General features: G+C 38.5%; 1 protein-coding gene across 2 annotated transcripts in view; it reads right to left on the bottom strand.

Moving 5' to 3' along the window:
* LOC128015742 (mitogen-activated protein kinase kinase kinase kinase 4) overlaps positions 1-21,909 on the bottom strand; it is a 395,708-nt gene that overhangs the window by 1,259 nt on the left and 372,540 nt on the right. The gene's annotated exons all lie outside the window — the stretch shown is intronic.

Here is a 21,909-nt window from a genome sequence, read left to right as displayed (position 1 = left end):
AAGCAATGAACAAAATAAACTGTGAAAACTTATATTCTCCAATACATCATGGACGGAATGGTCCTGAGAGCTCTGTATGAGCTTGCGGCACCACCTGCAGGACAAATAAAAGGATTCAAATGGTTCAAAGCACCTAATGCAAGTATAATCAGCGCTGAAATATGTTACTTGTCCGGTAACTTTATGTATGGTGGTGAGATTTGAGATTGCTTAGTACCATCATAAAATTTACAAATGGTTGTGATGTAATAAAGTAAATATAGGCTATAGTATGATACAGGTGCTGGTCATATAATTAGAATATCATCAAAAATTTGATTTCACCAACTCCATTCAAAAAGTGAAACTTGTAGATTATATTCATTCATTACACACAGACTGATATATTTTGATAATGATAAAAGTTTCTTTCTTTTCATTTTTATAATTATAACTGACAACTAGGGAAAATCCCAAATTCAAAATCTCAGAAAATTATAATATAGGGCTGAAACAAACAATTATTTTGTTAGTCGATTAATCTAACGATTATTAGACTGATTAATCGACTAATCGTCGATTATTTAACTGATTAATCAATAGAATTTGATTTGATTATTCAGCTCTTGCAATTAGTTTAAATGCTGTTATACATAAATAATTAAAAGATAATCTTTTCACTTCAGCTTTGGGAAATAATATTATGTATACAATTAATTTATACAAATAAATATATTTGACACAACATTAGATGACAGAGAAACCTTCTCATTTACCACTTAATTACTATATGAAAATTAACGGAATGACACCCCATTTTGCATAAGTATATAATATGGATAAGAAACAAAATAAAAGTAAGTGATTAGATGTTCTATTTTTGGATAAATTTTTTTATTCAAAATATACACTACCAGTCAAACATTTTTTGAACAGTATCATTGTTTTTAAAAGAATTATATTCTGCTCATCAAGCCTGCATGTATTTGCTCCATAGTACAGCAAAAACAGTACAATTTTGAACGATTTTTTACTATTAAAAATAACAGTTTGTTTATTTGAATATATTTTAAAATGTAATTTATTCCTGTGATTTCAAGGCTAAAAATTTTTTAAATCATTACTCCATGGCCCTTCGGAAATCATTCTAATATACCCATTTGCTGCTCCAGAAAAACATGTATTATTATTTGTATTATTAATATTGTTGAAAACAGCTGAATATAATTGTTTTCAGGTTTCTTTGATGAATAGAAAGTTCAGAAGATCAGCTTTTATCTTAAATAGAAATCTTTTGTAACATTATAAATGTCAATATAAAGCATCCTTGCTAAATATAACTATTAATTTCTACAATAACCCCCCACCCCAATAAAAAAATACAAATAAAAAATTATATTGACTCCAGGCTTTTGAATGGTATAGCATATAATGTTTCAAAAGCTTTTTATTTCAGATAAATTCTGATATCTGGATCTTTATATTCATCAAGGAATCCTGAAAAAAAGTACTCATCTGTTTTAAATATTGATATTGATAATAATAATAATAATAATAATAAATGTTTCTTGAGCAGCAAATCAGCATATTAGAATTATTTCTGAATAGACTGGAGAAAATTCAGCTTTGATCACAAGAATAAATTACATTTGAAAATATATTTAAATAGAAAGCAGTTATTTTAAATCCTAAAAATATTGCACAATATTACTGCTTTTGCTGTATTTTGGATATATATAAATGCAGGCTTGGTGAGCAGAAGAGACTTAAAAACGTTACCATTCAAAAACTTTTGACTGGTAAAGTAATCTCTGCAAACCAAACTATCACTTTATTCAAATATTTAATAATGTTTATTACCGTAAAGTTGCTTGATTTAAGGTATTGCATAAAATACTATAGACATGACGTGAATGCTTTACTGAGCTCGTGCAAACATCCACATCGGTGTAATAAGATGCATTTTTAACTGCTGCTTCCACACTGCTGTGAATTTTGATGTTGTTTATTTCATTATTGAGAGGAAAGCGCGCACGTTATATATTTTCATATCCAAATGCCATTTCTCAATTTATTATTTCTCTGAAGCAGCGCTCTATCTCTTCTTCTCTTGAAATTATAGAAAATATTTCTTAGGTCAAATTAAATCAAATCACTACTCAACAAAAATACCTGTCAACAATATTTTATTGTCGACTAATCGTTTCAGCCCTATAAGAATATTGTAAAAAGGTTCAATATTGAAGACACCTGGTGCCACACTGTAATCAGCTAATTAACTCAAAACACCTGCAAAGGCCTTTACATTTTCTCTCAGTCTAGTTCTGTAAGCTACTGTGGAAGATTTTTATTGGTGGGATTTTGCTCAATCAAGTATGATCAAGATGAATCTAGTCATATATATACATACGTGTTTTATTCCATTAGAATCATATAGCCTTTGTGTGAAAGGAATGTGCCTATGTCTGCAATAAACATCCTGACCACCACTTTTCTTTACCATAGCAAATCTCAGGAAACATCTGGAAAAACATGCAATGGGTCTCTTCTCTTTACCATAGCGTCTCCCTAGGGAGGGATCAAAATTGCAAGCATAAGGAAAAGTTTGACTATTTGGAAACGCCCTGTATAGGGTATATAATGAGATGCAACCTAGCATTTCGGGAGATCTCCTTGCAACGAGCTCTCGGCTTTGTTTTGCTTAAAATAAAGTCTTTTCTTCTGAGAGAAAAATCCCTGACTGAGTTCGATTCTTTGGAGAACCGGCAAAATACACCACAGATTTGGCACCCCAGATGGGACTGGAAAGGAGCAGAGTGGACGACTGCTTTTGAGCTGACTGATGAGCAACACACACACAGTGGTGGCCACCATAGAATAAGGTAAGCATTTTTGCTTATATAATTAGTGTGTGTTGTTGACTGGTCAGTTCTGAGTGGTAAGGACACTTAAAATCTGCTCTTCCAAATTTAGAAAAATAATATGATATCTAAATTGAAAAAGGGGTTTTACTCCAGAAGAAATAACTGCATGCACATATTTGGGTTATTAATAGGAAGGCCTTGGAAGGCAATCTCGATTTAAGACAAATATGGTGTAGGCAGAAAGACACGGCATGCTGTGGGTCTGTGTTTATTGGATAGCTGTACCAGATAGGACAGTGATAAACGGATAAGCAGATTAAGGAATCGCGAGGAAAAGTCCCACGGATACCGCTTTGAGAATGTATAAGTGAAATTTTCGAAGGTCAGAATAGGTGGGCCCTTAAGGAGCTCTAGGTGAGCTGTGTTTTGTTGTGTGGATGTATCGGTGTCCGGACGAATGAATGTGTAAACAAATAAATTCTGTGTTGGGTGGGTAAAAGTTGCGCACCATTCTTGGACCGTCACTTCAGGGTGGCTGGGTGGAGTTGGACGCAACTAGTATCCACTTGAGAGGGATGAATGTATTATGAGCCTTGATAATAAAAGGACAATTAATGTGTGATTATCCCTTAAATAAAGGGAAAAAGTATGCAAGAATAAGCACTCTGGCTCAATAAAGAGTGCAGAAAGTGTGAATGAGGTTAGGAAAATAGCATCAATAAAGTTTGAACCAAGATCTATAATAGATTTTTGCATTTAGGATGTCTGGGGCAAAGGGGAGAAAATTTTCTGAGCCCAGTGCAGTGGGAGTGAGAGCAAGCAAATAGAGTTAATAAAATAGACAGTCAAAGAATAATAAATAAAAAAGGGTAAACGCATGAGACAAAATAAAAAACTAAATTCAAAAAGGTATGACACATAGTGAAGAATAAAAAGTAGGGTGAAATGGGTAAAAATAGTTAAATTAAGTGAAAGGTAAAGAAGAGATTGTAACCAAGTGACTATAAAACTAAAAAGTTGATTTTTGGGGGTAATAATATAAATAAAGATATGGCAGCCACACCAGTGGAAATAATTGGATTAAAATATCCACTGTGTAAAGAGCAAATAAACAAAATCTCAAAAAATGGCAGAAGAGAACAAAAAATATGACGACAAAATGGCCAAAGGAAGGGACATTTGATGTAGCATTGTGTGAGGAAATGGAAACCCTGATAAAAAACTATAAAACTAAAAGCATCAGTATGAAAAGAGAAAAAAGGGACACAAAGAGGGAAAAAGAGAAAGGAGTAATTGCTCTGTTTAAAAAGAAGGTGAGGATATGTTGAAGAGTATAAAACAGGCTAGGAAAGTCCTGAAGGGGGCAGAGAAAGATAACATGAGAAAAGAAAAGTTATTTTCAGAGCCCCCCCTAGTTGCCAGTACAAGGAGAGTTCCCAATACTCAAGGGAACAGTGGAGGTAACCGGAGAACTAGAGTTAGAAGGGCAGATAGAAATATATGAGGAAAAGAAGCCAGCTGTGAAAACACAGAGGCAACCCAGAAAGGATAAGTGCAGGAGCCCTAAAACAATAAAGTCAACTGTATGAAGGTTGTTTTCGAGAAAAATAAATACAAATGTTCCAAGAAATGGACTAATATAGAAATGGCAGATATGGTGGAATATAGAAATAATAATAAATTAATTAAAATAAGATATGCATTTATTATTTAATAACTTTTATTAATAGATGAATTTAAAAGATGCATGTGCTTAAAACTTTAAATCTAATATGTGAATACATCTAAAATGTGTATCTTGTTATCCCTGGGACAGTATGAAAGTTAATCCATTACAGAGTTTCAGAGATTGGGCTTGTGTAAATGTAAAAAATAAAAGAAATAACTTGTGCAATGTGGAATGAAAGCAAGATTGGGTGACCAAGTTAATAGACATTTTGATTCAAAAGCTATAGGCATTTTACAATAGGAAGGGAACTAGTTGCTTAAAGAATTAAATTTAATTATTTTATTTACAATAATAGGAATTATTTTATGTTGGTTAGGAAACATTAATTCACAAATACCAGATTATTCTGAATCATGTATGCAAATATAGAAGAAAAATTATGATTGAAGTCTTTATTTTACCATATGCATGTCTGACTGTTATAAAAGGAAGGTTTATTTTATTTTATTGCAGTATATTTAGATAATAAAGGTAGCTGATTTCTGCATTTTGCAAAGAAGAAAAAAATGCTTGCTATTTTCCTGCAATGAAGAACTTGCTTTACTAACAAAGAATAAGAGAACTGCTGTTTTCAGCCAGATGATTTAGTTTTTATTAAGGGACAGTAGTCCTATCATACACTTTATCTCAGGTCTTGATGATTTATGACCCTGATTTATGGCCTGATTTATGGCCGTACAGTCCGTGTAGATTGACAGGTAGTCAGAAGTGTGCATGGTCAGTTGGATTGATTTATTACTATAAGGCCTGTCAGTCAAAGCGGTTGCCATGCCACTGGGTCCTGTGACCCTTGATTGACATGGCAGAGGTGTGTAAATCAAAAGATCAAAGAGATCTCAGATTTGACTTGTGTTGTGTTTATTACTGGATATATGATGGTTGTATCTGTAACCAGTGCAGTGGTGGGGGGTTTCTTATGATGGTTGTATCTGTAACCAGAGCAGTGGTGGGGGGTTTCTTATGATGGTTGTATCTGTAACCAGAGCTGTGGGGGGGGTTTCTGTGAAGTCCTGTTGTTCACACCTAGAGACAGTGGGGAGGTGTCTGGGTTTTTTCCTGGGGGGAAAAAAATGGCTGTGCAAAAGTGAGGGTTTTGATGTCTTGGCAAGATCAATGTTTGTTTGCTCTATATGGTGCTGATACCTAGGCACCGACAGGCCACATGCCCCCCGTCTACAAACACATTTGAAAACGAGGACGATGTCTGGTGTCTTTCCAGGTGAGAATTTCAAAGAGTGAGAGAGACCATTATCTAAATCATCAGCTAACCAAGTCGCTGAAGAGATAAATAATTGAATGTTATCTGAAATTAATAAAATCAAACAAGCATTCCTTAATTTTAAGAAAATACTATCCATAATATGTGATGTGTAAAAGGAGTTGAAATCTCACGCTAATTTTAAAACCGACTTTAAACACACACACACACACACACACACACACATACACACACACACACACACACACACACAAATGCATGTTGATATTTAAAATAGGTGATACTATTTTCTATATAAAAAATAGTCTCCATTCGTTTCTTAAAACATACAGAGTGGTTTTTACGTTAGGTTGTTGCTCACACCTACATTGCTTCCTTTGAGGCTGCTGTGGCGCCATGTGACACGCCTCTTTTTCGCGACTGTTTTTCGCGTGTACAAAAGCTAACGCCACAGAAGCTGAAGCTTTCTTCAGCGGCTAAAACAGTTTTTTTTTGCTACGTCTTAAAAGTACGAAAACATTTTTAAAAATGTCTGGCTCTCCTAATGGTAAGTCTAGTTTTCATTAACAGCCATTTTAAATCAAATTTGTTTATGTGTGATCACGAGTCATCCAATTACTTGACAGGCAATTTGATGTTCTGTGCACAGAGCAACGGTTATGAGACGATTGTGAACGAAATCAAAGCACTGAACGCGGGCGGTATGTTTGAACGATTGTTTCTTTATTTATTAAAAACCGTTATGTATAACGAATGCGTGTTTATGATCGTTCTTTTTTCATTATCCCCCCACCGACAGCACGCCCTCCACAGCCTAACGTAGCGTACGAGGTACCGGGGGTTAGGACTGACATCACACCCGCGCCCGGTAAGTTCTGTTAATAATTTATATTATGTTGTAAAAAATAAAATAAAACTGTACTTGTGGCAGGATTGACGTTTATGATCGTTTTTTTTTTCTTTTTCTTTTCCCCTTTCTCATTCATACAAACAGCGAGCGCACCGTCGATTAGTACGGTGAAGGGCCGAGTCGCGAGAGAAAACAGGGGATCGCTCTGTGGGTTTTTATTTTTAATCAATATATAGATCTATTAAAGATTTATCTTACAATGTCAGAAGAAAAAAAGACTAAATAAAACTTTGTGTCTGTGCCAGCTTGTTTAAGACAACTTGTTAACCGGTACCCGTCCGTTACAACTGCGGAACGACATGAAACAGCAAACAGTGCTAGACACGGAACACCATTAGGAAGAAGAGTGGTTGTGACAGCGCAGATCCATTCACCACCGCAAATATCTACTAATTCTACACCTGTTGGTATGTATTAATCATTTGTATTATTTAGAATATATTTGTATCACATCCATGAAAAAAAAAAAAAAAATGTTTGTTCTTTCCACTCTAGATTGTACGGGGAGTTTTGCAAACAGTATACCTCAAGCAGTTGCTGATGCAGGTGTTAGAAGACCGTGGGTAAAATCAAGATCACACCATGAACACCAGAATGTGACTGCTCTCCCGGTTCAGCCCGATAGACAAAAGACTGTAGACCCCTGTGAGATCGACGTGATACCTAACACCCCCGAGCGAAAACGTCCGAGACAATCAACTCGTGAGTATAGAGGAATTAAATTAAATTATTATTATTACTACTATCGGTATTAATTATTATCAATATTGTACAGAACCAGAAGACAAGGAGCTCTGGGACGAGCATTTTGCCCAAGCATGGGATGGATGCGATATGAACGTCCAATCTAATGTGGATCAGGAGAAGAATTTAAATCAACCCACAGACACTGTTGAAAACGTCGCAGATTCAGATGATGATGATGCAGACAAGCTTCCTTCAAACCAGGAGGAATACAAGAACCAGCAGCTGAACGACACAAACAATGACATTTTGAACACTATTGTCAAGAACCAAGAAAGAATTATAGAGGACCAAGCACGTCATAAACAGCAGAACGACGCAAACAAAGCCATTTTGGACACTGTTGCCAAGAACCAAGAACATCATAAACAGCAGAACGACGCGAACAAAGCCCTTTTGGACACAGTAGCCAAGAACCAAGAAAGAATTATAGAGGACCAAGCACGTCATAAACAGCAGAACGACGCAAACAAAGCTGTTTTGGACACTGTTGTTAAGGAGCAGCAGAAACAAGGGATCATCCTTAAACATATTGTTGCGTTACTAAAACGTCATCATGGTGCACATGCTAAGACGGCCTGTGATCAGGAAATGACTGTAACGCTGTTAACTGAACTGCTGGATCTTTTTAAATAACTGTATTGGTGAGTCCTATTTTCTTTACCCAGTTTTTTTTTTCTAAGTGTGTATTATTTTTGTCACAAGTGTGCATAGATGTGGTTTTATGATTAGATTTTTTCCTTCTTCTACGTTTAGTTGTGTGGTGTGTATTTTGTGAATATTTTTAAATAAATTAGTGTTAGAAATGGCTGCAAAACGTTGTCGGGAGTCATGTGATGGTGAACAAGATCCACCGTTAAGGGGCAATAGGGATGATAATTTCCAAAATCAACAAAACACCACAGAAAAGCTACTCAGGCTCATACAGACTGTTGATGAGATGAAAAAACACAAACCGTCTAAATTGTTAAAATTAATAAACAGGGTACAATCAAGGGCAGAGCCTCCTCCAGAACCGGTTTTTGATTTTGAACAGTTTTTAAACTCTCAACAGCTAGACGAACTGTCAGAGCCTGTTTTTGATTTTGAACAGTTTTTAAACTCTCAACAGCTAGACGAACTGTCAGAGCCTGTTTTTGATTTTGAACAGTTTTTAAACTCTCAACAGCTAGACGAAGCCCCCGAACCAGTTTTTGATTTTGAACAGTTTTTAAATTCTCAACAGCCAGATGAGGTGCCAGAACCACGACCATATCCAATTTTTGAACAGTTTTTAAATTCTCAACAGCTAGGTGAGGGAGCAGGTACCAGGTCACATCACACACTTGACCTAACAGACCCCTGCATGGGTCTCACTCAAGCTGAAATAGAAACACTTGTAAGAGCGGGTGGCGATGTGGCCGGATACTCTGTAGTACCACGAGGGCGATTCAATGGTTTGGAAATCCGCAGGCTTATAAATCTAAGGGAAATATCTTCTACACGTCTATCAGACTACACTGTGTTTTTACATGACACGTTTTCCGAAATAGTGGCGTTTTCCAGATTATTAGGTGGAGATGGTAGTTTAATTAACATCACTTTGAGTGGTCCTAGCTTGACATCTGATGTTAATACACTCTTGTCAGCTAACAATGATTACAGTGTCGATCTCTTCATCAGTGATCTTGAAAAAATCATGCAAAGCAACACAGATGTACAGTTTGATGAGTGTTTAAATTTAAAAGTGTCTATAGCAAGAAGTAAACAAGGAGGTGCTCGACGAAAATTAAGGGAACTAGCCCACAATCAGGTGATTGATAAGAACAGACTTAATTTGTTCGTCCCCTCAAACATTGCAGGGGAAAACAATCTTTGTTTTGCAATCTGCTTAGCACACTTTCTTAACCCTCAGAAACCACACACTGAGTTAGTGTCCGTAGCATCAGCATTGCAGGAGTCTGCAGGATACACCGATCAGCATATGATATCACTTAAGGATATTGCCCAGTTTGAACGTATGTTGAATATTAAAATAGTGGTCTTCTATAGAACGAATACAGGAAAGCTGGAGAAATATGCAAACACAGATGTACCGCATCCTAAAACAGTGTTTTTGTACCTGCACGACAATCATTATTTTATGATTAAAAATCTGAAGGGGTTCGTAGGCACACCATACGTGTGTGAGTATTGCTATCAAGGGTTTACAGCACAGCGAGATCACAGATGTCAATACACTTGTGATGTTTGCAACGATTCTGAATGTCATCTTTACCCCAAAAAAACAAAACACTGCGGTGACTGTTTGAGGTACTGTAGGTCAGACTATTGTTTTCAGAAGCATAAAAAACCACCTCTAGGTCAGAAATTTGCACAGTGCGACGTTACCAAATATTGTGGTAAATGTAATAAACGTTACCACGTCAGTGGCGTCAACCCCAAGCCACACAAATGTCCAGCGGATTGCTGTGTTCACTGTAGTGAGGTTTTGGTTACCGACGGTGTGCATCAGTGTTTTATTCAACCGGTTAAGGTGAAGGAGCCAAATAATCGCTACATTTTTTTTGATTTCGAAACTCGTTATGAAAATAACAGACATTTTGCAGTTTTTGTATATGCGATCACGTTTGAGGGAGAAGAATTTTCGGCCGAAGGTTCTGATTGTGTAGATCGTCTCATTAAGAAATTCAGACAGCCTCGTTATAATAATTACACATGGATTGCACATAATGCATCTGGATTTGATAATTTCATTCTTTTGGAATACTTCACTAAGATGGGGATCCCTCCTAAAATTACAATGCAAGGGTGTCGTCTAATCCATATGTATGACGAGGCATTCAAACAGAGATTTATCGATAGTTACAGTTTTATACCCATGCGTCTAGCCAACACGCCTGCTGCTTTTAATCTGACCAACTCTGTGAAGGGTTATTTCCCACATCACTTCAACCGTGTTGAAAATGATTCATATGTCGGACCATACCCTGCTAAAGAGTTTTACGGATATACGACTATGTCAAACAAAGACAGAATGGAGTTCGATGCATGGTATAGTACTATCTCCGACCAAGTGTTTGATTTTAAAAAAGAACTAGCAATTTATGGAAAAAATGATGTCGTTCTGCTGAGGGATGTATGTATGAAGTACCGTGATGAATTCATTCTGTGTACAGGGCTGGACCCTTTTAATTACACCACTCTGGCATCCACCTGCATGGCTATCTATAAAACACACTATCTCCCAAAAGACACAATAGCACTGACACACAACAGCGCATATATCAATCAGAACAAAACATACTCGAACGTATCAATTGAATGGCTTGAATATATCAGCAAATCACGTTCAGTGGTTGTTCAACACGCTCTAAACTACGGCGAGGTGTCATTCGGCAAGTATTATGTAGACGGTTTTTATATCGATGGCACAAATAAAAAAGCATTAGAGTTTGCAGGGTGTTTTTTTCACGGTTGTGAACAATGTTATAACCCCAATGATTTAAATCCATTATTGAAGGTACCTTACGGTCTTCTCAAAAGACAGTTTGATGACAAGATTGAAATTTTACAGAATGCATACAATCTTCATACCGAGATTCAGTGGGAGTGTAGCTGGACCCATGCTAAACAATCTGATGCCGATGTGATTGCGTTCATGTCCGTCTATAAACATTCTGAGAGATTGAAACCCCGCGAAAGTTTGTACGGCGGTAGAACAAATTCATTCAAGTTGTATCACAAGACAACAGAGGGTGAGGTCATACGGTATGTGGATTTCACAAGTCTCTACCCGTTTTGTCAGGCCACAAAGTGCTTCCCGATAGGTCATCCCCAAATAATTTTCAAAGATTTTGATAATCTTGAAAATTATTACGGCCTTGTTAAGGCTACAGTACTACCACCTCGAAAGCTGCTTCACCCTGTACTACCCTACCGCGCAAACAAAAAATTAACTTTCCCGCTCTGCAGGTTGTGTGCAGAACAACAGAACCAGACACTACCATGTATGCACACAGATGAGGAAAGAGCCATCAGTGGTTGCTGGGTAAGCATTGAAGTGCTAAAAGCTATTGAAAAAGGCTATGTTGTGGTAAATTTGGATGAGGTATGGCATTTTCCCCAACGATCAGATACACTGTTCCGTGATTATGTTAAAACATTTTTACAGTTCAAACAGGAGAGCTCAGGGTTTCCAAAAGATGTGGTGATCGATGCAGACAAAGAATCTTATATCAGAGATTACTTTGAGAAAGAAGGGATTCAGTTGAATGTGGACAAGATTGAACCGAACCCTGCGCGTAGATCGATAATGAAATTGGTCTTAAACTCACTCTGGGGGCGGTTCTGCCTTCGTGAGGGTTTACCTAAAACTGAAATACTTACAGATCCGGAACAATTTGCACGACACATTTTTAGTGCAGAGTACGACATCAGACATTTCTCATTTGTGTCAGACACTGCGGCAATTGTACAGTGGTCTTACCCCGAAGGGAAAGCCCCCCAGACTCGCGATGTCAATGTCTTTATTGGTGCTTTTACAACTGCCCATGCGCGTTTAGAACTCTATGAGCTTATGGACAGGCTGGGTGATAGGTTGCTTTATTGCGATACCGACAGTGTTGTTTTTACAACCAGAGAAGGTGAATATGAACCGCCACTAGGTCCATATCTCGGTGATCTTACTGATGAAGTCGGGCCCGGCGATCATATTACCCTCTTTACCAGCACTGGCCCGAAAAGTTATGGTTTTGTCACCGCTATGGGTAAGGTTTGTATGAAAGTGAAAGGCATAACACTTAACGCTTTAAACTCCGAAGCCATCACATTAGATTCAATGATTGGACTTGTTAAGCATTATGTGAAGGGGAGGGGTGATAGCCGTCATATTCTTGCACACAACGACACTATTGTGAGGGATAAAAAGGATTTGACGTTACACAATAAGTCATTTGTAAAGAAATTCAGAGTTGTGTACGATAAGCGTGTACTGCTCCCTGACTTCACTACACTTCCATATGGCTTCTGACAACGTTTTTGGTGGGGGTGTACATGACACAGAAGGGTTTGACATTCGACTCCAATGTCCTTTTTCATTGGTTATAGCAGGCCCAAGCAACAGTGGTAAAACCTTTTTTGTAAAAATGTTGTTGCAAAATGCAGGAAAGTTGATTTCTAAAAAAATTGACAATATTGTTTTCATTTATTCTGTATGGCAACCTTTGTATGATGATTTGTTGAATATGTATGATAACAATATTAAATTTATAGAAGGAATTCCACAAACTTTGGATGATGATGTTTTGTTTCCTGTCAATAAAACATCCCTCGTCATAATTGACGATTTTATGCAGGATGCTTCCAATAACAAGCAGATTGAGAAACTTTTTACAGTCTATGTACATCATAAAAATCTGAATGTTATTTACATTCTACAGAATTTATTTTTTCAAGGTAAATCCAGCAGAACTATTAATTTGAACACAAATTATCTGGTTGTCTTCAGGAATTCGAGAGACGCTGCACAGATTAGTATTTTAGCTAAACAGATGTACCCAAACAACTCAAAGTTTTTCATGGAGTGTTATGAAGATGCTACTGGCTCCCCCTACGGTTACCTTTTGATTGATTATAAAGCAAAGACCCCCGAACAGTATCGTCTCAGAACTGCATTACTTTCACAACATCCTGTTGTATACCTCCAGAAAAAAAAAAAACGTAACTGATTAGGGTGAAAAAAGATGTCTGGGAGACTTTTAAGAAACCACTCTCTTTTAAAGCTGTTATTAAAAGCAACACCCAAACAAAGACGTGTTATTTTACAGGCAGCCACAGATGAGTTCATTTTATGTTTGTGTGAATTAGCTCTTAATGTTCTCCACGGTAATATCCCGCTCACACAGCAGCAACACCAGAAGCTGAAAAGAAAAAGAACTGAAATCAAATTTGTTGCAGATAAGAAAGTCGGAGTCAAAAGAAAGAGACGGTTGATTAACCAACAAGGCGGGTTTCTTCTTCCACTTTTAAGTGTTGCGGTCCCTTTCATAACCAGTTTGATCGCATCTAATAAATAATGTCAGGGATGGAACATGCTGAGAAGATGTACCTGGTTCCACAAAGACAGCTGGATAAACTAAAGGCAGGTACCACACGTGAATCTATACATCAGGTAGTGGAGAACGATCTGGATATGACCATGAGGGATATTTTGCACAGGAATGATCTGGAACCATATGAAAAGGCAAAGATGTATACATCTGTATTGCAGAGGTTTTTAACATTATCCAAGCTGGCAGACAGCGAGACCAGCACACTAACATTATCACTTCCATCAACTGCACAAGCTGAGAAAGAAGAAGAACCTGCGGAGTCTACGGGTATGAACACCCAGTATGTTTTAGATGTTATTGCAGATGATGTTTTGAAGAATGTCCCACAGAGGAATGAAAAAAACGTTCGCTACATTTTGGATAAAATGTCTAAAAACAAAGATATTGCTTCTTGGACAGCGTCGGGAGAGTTTGTATTTAAAGGTAAAACCATCCCTGGTTCACACATGCTGGATTTAGTTAAAAGTGTCATGGCACCGCAAAAGATTCTTGACGAACGGAGACCTGCTGGGTGGAATGAGTTTCTGGAGGCATTTGCCTGTTTAAACATGCCTTATTCAACGGTCCCTAATCACTATGTTAGACATACGATTAACTCTTTTAAAACCAAATCGACACCTCCAATAACCAAATCTTCTAAAAAACGTAAAAAACGTGAGGTAGACCAAAGTACCACATCAGGACAGTTTAATTATCCACAAGATGGTGTATTTAAATCCCCCACTCTTGATCGTAGCAAATGGTTACATTTTTAATCTCTGAGTTTTTTATTTATTTATTTTTTTTAGAGACTGCGTTCTCATTTTTTTATTCACCATGTTATTGATATTGTTGTGTGTGTGTGTGTGTAAAATAAAGAGTTATAACAAGAATTTTCTATTTTGTTTTTTATTATTGTGAAATATTAAACACTTGACATGAACATTTCACCCGTTTGCACACACTGAACACACTTGAAAACATTTTCATTACATTGAGATTGTTTTAGTTTTTTTACAAAAGCAGACACACGTTTGTCGTTTTTAATCAAATCGTCACTATATAACTTTAACACATAATCATAATCACGACCCCTTGCCATGTGATAGAGAAAGAACACACAATGCTGTCCGCAGGTATCTGATGAAAAATCCTGGACCTGCACAGAGGAATATTGTACCACTCTAGAATTCAGTTTTAAAAAATCACTGATTATTAGTGGAAAACTGGGATAGTCATATTTATTTCCAAAGCTATCGAAGAAATATCCAACGCCGTCCTCGCTTATGTGGATGGCAAGCCAGTGTTCACCAGGGAGGCGAGAAACATGTGTGTTAAAAATAACCGATGACGGTAATTTTCTTAAAGGTGTTTGTGGTAAGTAGTCGCATGGGAGCACACCGAGGAAATGGGTGTTGCATGAAATCTTGTCCATGATAGCCGTAAGCTGGATCGTGTTCATTATTATGTATTAATAGTAATCAACCAAGATCTGACGGCGGTTTGACACTTCAATGACACTGTCAAAAATAGAATAGACAATAAGGTTAATTGTGTGGGGTAGAGGCTGTCTGAACCGTGCTTCAAGTCTAATATTCCCCGACTTGATAAGCGAGACGTGTTGTCCACAACCCTCGTCTGGCGTGAGATTGAATGCGTAGAGGGTGTAACCGTGCAAAAAGTCCTCTCTATCAATAGACAGTGCTTGGTTTTTGAGATGTTTACCGGAAGCCAAGGCTATTTGGTAGAATTCACACACTGCAGAACCGCTCCCATAATCAGGTTGCAGAGGCTTTGCAGGGAATTGCTGACCGTCCAGATAAATAGATAAAAATTCTAAATCATAATTTTTAAAGGCAAATGGGTTTTTATTATACGATCCTGTAAAGGCATCATTGTCAACCATGGCTAGAACAATAGATTTTGGAAGAGTTCCTAAGAATAAGTTTTCTTGATTGCAGACTCGTGAGCCTGGAGGGATTGAAAAGTTTTTCACACAAACGCGGTCGATAGGGTACTTGGCGGTGGTTGAGAGCAGCGCTTGTGCGTGCCCTAGCCTCACGGCGGGTGAGACGCTAACTTTTTTCACAAATAGCGAGGCTGACAGGATGTTTAGCTTGTAGGCGATAGCATCGTTCCTCATCAGACAGAATTCATCTTTACCCCGTGTCATACGAATTTTAATGTCGACGCCATTGAGCATCAGTTTTTCCTGAAAGAAGATATCGCTGTGAATGGGTGCTAGTAGCTCGACAACATTACTAGCGTTGGTAAAGGCCGCTCTCTTTGTCAGACCGTGATTTCCTCCTGCAGGGTCCGCAGCGTCCATGTGGCCTGCTTTATAGAACAACCCGGCGGAGAAAAGTGTTTCCAGGGTATGTTTATCATAATTTAGAAGGCACTCAATAAGACAGCGATAAGCATGGGTGTTTGTGCTCTGTGATATCAAACGGTCCCCCAGTGACACGTCAACCTGTGAAAATATTGTTGCCCCTGCGTAGTTGATAAGCCCCACTGGTGCTCCATCTGCGATATCTGTACCATCAGGATTAGTGATTTTGACCCTCAAAAATAATAAAACATTGTTTAAGTCGATATAATCTGCCCCATTTCCTGCAATAAAAAACTCCAAAGGCGATGTGTCCGAAATCGCTGATAATGGCAGTATCTCTATATAGGTGTTTTTTTCAACAGCAGTTTGTGTCAGAGGCACTGTGAACAGATCGAGTTCAGATTTAATGCATTCTTCCGACATGTTATGTAGTAATGCCATGATCTAGAAAATTGTTTTGACAGATTTCTTCGGCTTTGCGGTTGTTACACGTTTTGCTGTCTCCTTGCGCTTGCGTTTTGCGACTGAGGTCTTCTTAGGGATACGTTTTCTTTTCTTCTGTGTTTGACCACTCCTTCTGGACCCCGGTGGCCTGGACGTTCTTTTGCGAGACATCACCATTAGCCCCGATCCGTCTTGAGCATTGTTATTGTTAAAGGAGTGTGTTAGGGTATTGCTAACAACATCGCTTAGTATGTTTTTTGCAGCTGATTTAAGATGTGGTCTTGCAATACTGAATCCACGTTTTAGTAATGGTATGGCCATTTGAAAGAGACCCCTGAAAAGCCCACCTAGACCCATTCCATACATAACGCCACCCCCTGCATAACCAGGAAGGCCATTACCGGCCTGATTTTGGTAATAGGCCACGTAACGCTCAGGATCCATTTTGTACGGGTTAGAATAGGGCATTATTTATTTTTAAAATAATCCCTGTTTCACGGGTCTGAAGTGTAACTTAGCACTCACCTTGCCGTAAGTGAAACGCACCTTTTGATTCTGATCGTCTTTTACCTCTATAGTTATATCTGTGATGGTTGTTTTATTGACAGGTACGTAATGTGCCTTATCGTATCTAACACTGAGAATCTTATTATTCTCACCGTCTATATGTACACATCTCAGTAGTGGGACGTGCGCATCACCAACTGATTGATATTCAATGATATCTGTATATATATACAGGCTGTAGAAACCACCGTTTATGTCTGCTTGATACGGCGCATACGTCACAGCCGTGATTCCTCGGCCATACTCTTCTTCATTAGCGGTATTTGCGGATTCTATAGCGACTCCGGGGGTTAACCCTAATATAACAGCAAGCTTCCCATAAAACGTCAGCGATATCTTCGGAGGGGCTTTTAGAAAGACTCTGTTTTTTACATGATCGTAGCCAAGGGTCGTCCCTGGAGGTAAAGTTGTGTTGATTTCTCTAATCAGAAATAGAACATCCTCGTAATAACCTGTCTTTAGTGTGTTACATAGCTTTGATATGGTCTGAGCTCCATTGCTGATGTGAATCTTAATCCCTTCGCCAACGACATGATGGTCAGACTTTTTCCACCCATCATCGTCCTGTGTGATAATATATGCACCGTCTTCCTCTGGAAATGTGTACCATGATTTGGGGAATTCAAATTCGATCAAGCCGACCTCCCATTCACCTTTTAGGCTTATAGTTCTTGCCAGCATGGTCCTATAACTAGAAATAGTATTTTCTGGATAAACGGCTAGCGACGCATTACAGGGGAGCGTCAAGTAAAAACCACCCTCAGACATGATTGTTTTTTAAACGAATGCGCACACATCTATGTGTGTTTTCATTTTATGGCGTCTGCACATCTACCACATCTTTCTCATTCACCCATGTGTTGAATTTTGAAGGCCATCCTAGCCACTGGATCAGAACCTTTGTTGACCTGCCTTCTCGTCTCCTGTCCAAAATTTTTTCTATTTTAAATGTTTTGTTTGTACTCACAGATATTTTTTGCAATTCCTCCTCATAAAAAACCCCATCGATAACATCTCCGTCATAATCACAGAGTCTATAGACGGGGGGATCTCGCGGAATGCATGCTTTTACAGTGAAAAACTCTTCTGTATAGTTTTTCTCATATCCTTTTGCAAATGGTCCCCTTACTTTAGAAATTCTTACTGTGTCACCAATCTTATACTTAAATACAGGTTTGACTTTGTGTGAACCCATACCCCCATATAAGTTATGTAGCACCTCCGATGCATTTTCTTTGCATACGTCTATCGGTCTCATCTTGATGCTTCTGTGATAGCTTGCGTTGTATCCATCTGTGAGGTCTTGAAGTATGTCTACGTACCGTCTGGAGTTTGTAGCTGTTAAATATCGAAACATTCGGGCCTTATAGCTGCGGTGAAATCGCTCAATAATGCTAGCTTTTAACTCTGTACCTGTTGCAAAATGTAAGATGTTGTACTTTCTCATTACGTTTTGGAAATGTTTGTTAAAAAACTCTTTTCCTTTATCTGTTTGTAATTTCTGAGGGACTCTCCCCTCTTTCAATATGGATTCAAAAGCTTTAGCCACTTCAACACCACTCTTGTTTTTTAACACACGTGTCCAAGCATATTTACTGAAAATATCTATGCATGTCAACAGAAAATGATTGTTGTCGTTATCCTTGGCATATGCCGACATATCGACTAGATCCGCCTGGAACTGCATGTCGATACCATAGACAAAAACCCTGTTCCTTTTGTATTTTAGAGGTGCTGTCCTGTGTAATGTGTACGCATCCTCCCCGGCTAGCCAGTCTGAAATTTGTTTATCAGAAAAGCGAACGCCTGTTTCCTTTAAAACCGCATCTTTTAAACGCCTTTTACCCCCTAAAGAACCGGGGTTAGAAGGGTTATAGTAAATATTTTTCAGAATCTGTTCAGACATATCATCACCCCTCAGAGTCTACAAAAGAATAACACATCTGCTTTAAGTGAATTGGTTTTTTATTTATCAAACGTTGTCAAGGTACTGAAGAAACTTTACACACATTACAATTTTTTTCTCAATCATGTAGTCAACCAGTGTTTCAATAATCTCACAAACATTAGTCTGATCATTTCTTGAAATCAGCATCACACATAGGTCTGTTACATATGTACACAGGCATAAAACATCAGCAATTCTTATACTGTTACCACAATCAGTCATTAGATCCAGTATTTTTCTGATAGTTACAGAAATCGGTTCACAGGCATTAATACACATACGCATGACATCAGTCCATTCATTTGACATTGTTCTTACAATTTCCATTTGTTTCCTGAGGTTTGTAAAACGTTTGGCATCAACATCACATCCGTTTACTGTTAAGGATACACCAGGATTGTCGTCAATGATCTTGTACAGCAAGTTGGTCATTTCACATCTAATACGCTGCTTAAATATACATTTAGTCAGTACATTAACACACCATCCGTTCCCCATGGCCTTGTTACGCTTGTTCAATGTGTGCACCGCCCTTCCAGCAGTCCACTGCGTCATAGACAATCTGTTCACTGGCGACATCCACAACTTTTTCTCTGATCTCGCGAAGCTTCTCCACAATGAAAACCTCGTCACGCAATTCGCACAAAATAGAGTCCACCGAGCCCTGGACCCTCTGTGGATTAATCCTTAAACCGAATCGGTTTAATGCTTGAGCTATGATGTGTTTAAGCTCAGGCTTTACCAGGTTACGTGATAATTCGTCAAAGTAAGCATCAAAGAAATAGGCGCAGGGTTCAAACAAACAGGAGTGTCTAAGTTGACTAGGATGATCAACTTCACACCCCAGACAGAGTTCCTTAAGCTTTTTGTTGATTAGGTGTTCCAACAGAATTACAATAGTTGCCTTTATGATTTTAAACGCATCAGTGCGAATACAGCCGTCTATGTCGTCGAAGCTGGCACAGACCGTGGCTCCAGCTACAGCACCGTTAGCACCGTAAGGCGTTGTAAGAAACGTCAGGTTGTGATACCCCAGCTCCATGCAGAAGTTATCCAGCCAGGCGTTGTCATGGGTTTGTGGGAGGATCTCCAGAGTCGTAGCGTTGTCGTCAGGCATTGCAGGCAGGGTTTCGGGGGTGTTGCTGTAGCAGCAGGCTGACGTGGATTCTTGAGACATGACGGTAAATGAATCTAGCGAGTGTACCGATCTGCAGACTTTTTCTTAATGGCTGTAATATGTGGGTGGGGATAAGAACTGGTCAGTTGTCTTGGAAACGCCCCGTTCAGGGTGGAACAATTTCATCTTTACGGAGCTGTAACGATCATACATATCACACCATCTAAACATCTTGTCAATAGATGTAAAAACATCATCAATTATATGAACATCTTTCCACTGAAACAAAAACTTCATGTCATAGTGCATGTAGTGCTCAGCTTCAGGTATAGGCCACAGATGTTCACGGATCTTTGTCTTGTCATTGCAGCAGAAAATGTAAACACAGTCATCAGGTAACTTTTTACTGTGATCCGCAACCACTCTAAATCTTGTGTCAGGGACTATGCCATCCCATTCTGCAATGTACAATGGATCATCACCACAGTCATTCAAATCTCTCCAGACATAGTTGTAGAATAACCACCAGTCTTTGTCAGGGAAAATCAGGCACGGCTCACGCGTTGTAAAATTGTCTTCAACATCCATAGCATAGATCTTCACGGTACGCATCACTTTGTCAAACACAAATCTTCCGACACGATCACCAGACATTGAGAAATCACGAGTCGTCATATTAATCTCTTCATGAAGAAACTTTGTCAAACTAACGCTTTGTTTTTTCCTTGGTGCAAAAGTCAGTTCCTTTCTCATTTCAACAGGCCCTCTTGTTGGTGAAATACACATCACTCTTCTAGTGGTTTTGGGAGTTTTTGGAGCAGCGGCAGCCATTGTAACAGGATTGTTCAGAATGCCTTCTCTGTTTAAATCACTATTTCTTTAACCCCTATTTAAAACGTAGTTTCAGGATGTAGGCACTGTCTCTAGGTGTGAACAACAGGACTTCACAGAAACCCCCCCACAGCTCTGGTTACAGATACAACCATCATAAGAAACCCCCCACTGCTCTGGTTACAGATACAACCATCATATATCCAGTAATAAACACAACACAAGTCAAATCTGAGATCTCTTTGATCTTTTGATTTACACACCTCTGCCATGTCAATCAAGGGTCACAGGACCCAGTGGCATGGCAACCGCTTTGACTGACAGGCCTTATAGTCATAAATCAATCCAACTGACCATGCACACTTCTGACTACCTGTCAATCTACACGAACTGTACGGCCATAAATCAGGCCATAAATCAGGGTCATAAATCATCAAGACTTGAGATTAAAGTGTATGATAGGACTACTAGGGACCACTGAAAGAAGAGGTTGAAAAGTGAAAATTAGAAAAAGAGCTGACTGCTCAGACACGATTTGGTCAGAAGTTACATAGGTACATTTGATTAATGCAGTCTCTGAGTGTTAAACTTTCAGATGATTTCTGGAACAGTGCCTTGACAAAGGAAAGCAATGAAATGGAGTCTGTCGAGGAATGGCAAAGCAGCAAACAGCTGCAGAGAGAAGAAGAGGGAGGGGCTGACGGATGTTCCCCTCCCCTCCTGAAAGAGAAGAACACACTTCAGCAAGGAGAAGACTGAATTAAAGCAGGAAAAGGTGAATCTTTCACTTGAGACTTTTCCTGAGGGTGAAAATAACATTATGAAATGCAAAACTCTGGCAGAAAGCAACCAGAAGCCAGACTGAGAAGAAGCAGAAAAACAACGGAGACCGTACGCCACAACATCAGGTCTTTGAGTGCCATCACAGACTGATGACCCAGTACAACAGCCCAGGCTGATGATCTGACCAGAAGGACTTCCATGCCTTCTGTGCACAGGTCCTGCAGATTCAATGAACACTATAGAGACTGCTTCAAATGTTAATTATTTTATTTAATTATTTTATTTACTATGTTTGAATCTTGATTATTCACTGGTCTCACAGCACTTCCTTAAATTCTGTGTTTTAACTAACTCTCTCAATCTGCTTTTCA

This window comes from Carassius gibelio, chromosome A1, assembly GCF_023724105.1.
Source record: "Carassius gibelio isolate Cgi1373 ecotype wild population from Czech Republic chromosome A1, carGib1.2-hapl.c, whole genome shotgun sequence".
Lineage (NCBI taxonomy): Eukaryota > Metazoa > Chordata > Actinopteri > Cypriniformes > Cyprinidae > Carassius > Carassius gibelio.
Note: the sequence above shows the minus strand (reverse complement) of the source record. Positions and strands in the feature narration are given on the sequence as shown.